We start from the raw sequence: 3,549 nt of genomic DNA, 5'->3' as shown, positions 1-3,549 counted from the left end.
AGAGTAAACAAAATTTTAAAAAAAGTAGAATTAGTAATGTGTTATTAGTTATTTGAGGTGTTATTTGAAAAAATAGTAAAATAAAGAATAATTTTTTGTGTTTAAATTTTGTTTCATAATTTGTGAAGTATGAATTTTTTTTTTTAATATGTGTTAACAAAAATTGAAATTATAGGCTTCTTTTAATTTTGGATAATTGTTAAAAATTTTATATTATAAACATTATAAATTTGTCCAAAATAATTTAGAAATGAAGGAAATAATTAAAATAATTTAAAACGATTTCATTATTGTATATGAAATTAATTTTTTATATGTTTTTTGTTATTGTAAAATAAGTAAGAATAAAAGATAATAAGTAAAGATGTGTCATTGAATTGAATGAAGTTTATATTTATTGAAGACAATTCAAAGTACAACATAAACTAAGTGGTTTGATGCAGATCATAAAAGTGCAGGATTATTAGGACAATGATTTCTTGTGTGACCTTCAGTTCTACAATAGGAACACTTTCTTGATTGTCTTCCTTCCCTAATGTCTATCTCAGTCCTAATTCTATTTGATTTAGGACGACCCCTCTCGGTCCTTTTTGTGGCAGGATGAGGCCAAACTTGTGGCCCTTGGTATGGTGGCCAATTTCTTCGTGTCTTAACTCACCAAATAAATTGTCATATACTTTGACGATGACATCCAACCTGTAATGTGGACTTATGTACATGTTGAAGTCGTGATGTGAATGCTTGCAAGCTACAATAACATGTGAACATGGTAGATGTAGTTTTTGAAACTTTCCACAATCGCACAACCTTTCATCTAACCTAACTACAAATTTTCCTGCCGGACGAACCTCTCTAGGATTCACCATCTCCTCCACTCTAAATCTTGTGGTATTTTTATCAAATTCAACGACGTGGTGCGTGTTGGACTTGGAGTCCGCATCTTGTAGGAAGTTCGTAGCATATTCAGAATACACATGACCAAAACTGAGCATTGCAGTTATTTGTCTACCTCTTTTGGTAAAGTATGTGTTGCACTTGGTGTTTGTGGCCAATACTATGGATGAAATTGGCAAATTCCTTATCTTCTTCAGGACAAAATTTATTACTTCAGCCAGATTTGTTGTTACGTGACCCCACCTTCTTCCTTGATCATATGTAAGACACCATTGTTCCCATGGAATTTGGTCAACCCAAGCTGCTGCTTTTGGGTTGTCTTCTCTAATGATGTTGTAGTAGTAGTTACAACGTGGCTCTGTCAATGCGTACGCTACAAATATAATTTTAATAACAATTTATGATTTAATATTGAGTGTGAATAATTAACAGCCAAAAAAATGAAAAAGACAGATTTACATGTAATAACTTACCAATGTTGACGAGGTCCTTTTTCAGAGTTGTATTGTTGAATCTTTTTGTAAAATTTTGTGCAATGTGTTGAATACAAAACACTTGCACGCAGTTCCCTTGAGTCCAGCCACTATTGGGTCTGTTAAATTCTGCACTGATTGAATTGTGGAGGTCTGACATTAAGCATAAATTCTGTTGAGGCGTGACGTGTGTCCTTAGGTTTTTAAGGAAAAAAAAAACCAAGCTTCAGCGGTTTCACCCTCTACTATAGCAAATGCAATGGGGAAATTGTTATTTCTCTCATCTTGTGCAACAACTACTAGAAGGGTGCCCCTATACCTTTCTAAAGGAAGGTCCCATTGACTTGGACTATTGGTTTGTAAAATGAGAAGCCATCAATGCATGGTTTGAATGTCCAGAACACCCTTCGAAAGTGTTGTTGGTTTTGTAGGACGTTGTCCCCATATGTAATTGGACTGGTTTTCAACTTGTATACAAACCTAAAAAAATAAGTTTGCATGGCTTGTAGTAGGCACGATAATCAGTTGTATGACTGTTCCCAGTTTCCATACACATCTTCAATTGCTTGTTGTTTCGCCAACCATGCCTTTCTGTAGGTTGTTATATCCCATAGAGGTTTGGATGGAAGAAATTATTGTTACAATTGGTGTGGATGGGTCTGACTCCACCATTTGTCTTATGTGTTGAGAAATTATTTTTGAGCCCAGGTGCTTGTGGTCTTGCGTTATGAGTTGTGTGGCACATGTGTGCACACCTTCAACTTTTCTAATTCCCCACACTTGGTCCCTTGTACGTAATATTGTCTGACATTTCCAAAGACACAACTGTTGTACACATTGCACCCTCAACCTTGTGGTGTTTGAGTGTGTCGTTTTGTAGGTGCAATGGTTTGTTATGTGGTATCTATTTAAAGCATCTAGAAATTGTTCCTTTGTTTGGAACCTCATTCCTTGGGTCAGGGTACCAACATCGTGGTCAAAGTTGTCATTCAACATTGTGTGGTGGTCATATGCATTTGGGAATTCCTGGTGTGGGCTCTAGTTGTATTCCTCATATAATTGGAAGTGTTGTGGTGGGTTATAAGGGACATGTGTCTGAGGGTGAGGGTCTTGTTGTTGTATGGGGTGAACATCTAGTGCTTGGTCATGCTCATCATGTTCATCAAAAAGTATATTCTCCTCATCTTCACTAAATGCGTCTAAGGATGCCAGAGGTAGACCTAGGTTTTCAACTTCTACGATAGTTGGAGGAGAAAAGGTTTGGGTGTTGTCATGTGCGAGAGTTTGAAAAATATTTGAGGTAGACGGACCGATTAGTAGTTCGGTATATGTTTGTATATCTTTTCCCCACTCCCCTAGGTATGTAGTGTTAAGGTCAAATAATTGTTGTTCTGGTTCAGTGTTTGGATGTGTATGATGCAGATCTAAATGTGTTAAAAAAATATTTTCGGAAGGTCTCGTACCTTAGTTGTAAGTCGTGCAGAGTTCAATAGATGTAACTGTTAGGGTGGCCTGAATCATGTCGAAAACGTCATCCAAGTCGTCGTCATCTTGGATCTGAGTGGTAGTGTATGTCATATGTTGGTCACAAACTTTAGTCAAAAATTTGAAGTGAATGACTGGAAATCCATCCCTTGGATCTCTATTTTCCTTCTCCATAATTATGCGAATAAGATTGGACAAGCAGAAACCTCTATGGATGCGGATCATGATTGTCTTTGCAGATGCAAAGTAGACACCAGTTTGAGGGTCACTGACGATTTCTCCATCATCGTATACACAGACAAGCATTGATCCTTCCATTCTAACTTATCGTTAAAGCTCACGTTCGATGACTTTTCAGAGTAAAGAAATATTGGAAGATTGAGATTGTAAGGGGAGAACGTGGTGGTAGTCTTTTATACCAAAATTAAAGTTATCATGTGACTTGCATGATATTTAATGTTATCATGTGAGTGGCACGAGCGTTTATGTTCTCATGTGATTGACACAACTTTTTATGTATCCATGTGAGCAGCACAAATTATTATGAACCCATGTGACTGACATGAATTATTATTAATCCATGTGACAGGCACGACCTCTAATGTTAGCATGTAACTTGATTTTCATTGAAATGAAAAGCTACATAAACATTTCATGAAGAGGAATGTCATAAACAAAAGTACATACTTTAAATAAC

The 3,549-nt window shown here is 36.2% G+C and overlaps 1 pseudogene; it reads right to left on the bottom strand.

Moving 5' to 3' along the window:
• Positions 1–444: 444 nt before the first annotated feature.
• LOC146888808 (uncharacterized) lies at positions 445–3,170 on the bottom strand (annotated as a pseudogene).
• Between the last annotated feature and the right edge of the window lie 379 nt (positions 3,171–3,549).

Source organism: Vigna unguiculata, chromosome 1, assembly GCF_037176805.1.
Source record: "Vigna unguiculata cultivar grain cowpea cultivar isolate G323 ecotype 2 chromosome 1, ASM3717680v1, whole genome shotgun sequence".
Lineage (NCBI taxonomy): Eukaryota > Viridiplantae > Streptophyta > Magnoliopsida > Fabales > Fabaceae > Vigna > Vigna unguiculata.
The sequence above is the reverse complement of the archived record's forward strand: the minus strand, read 5'-3'. Positions and strand labels throughout refer to the sequence as shown.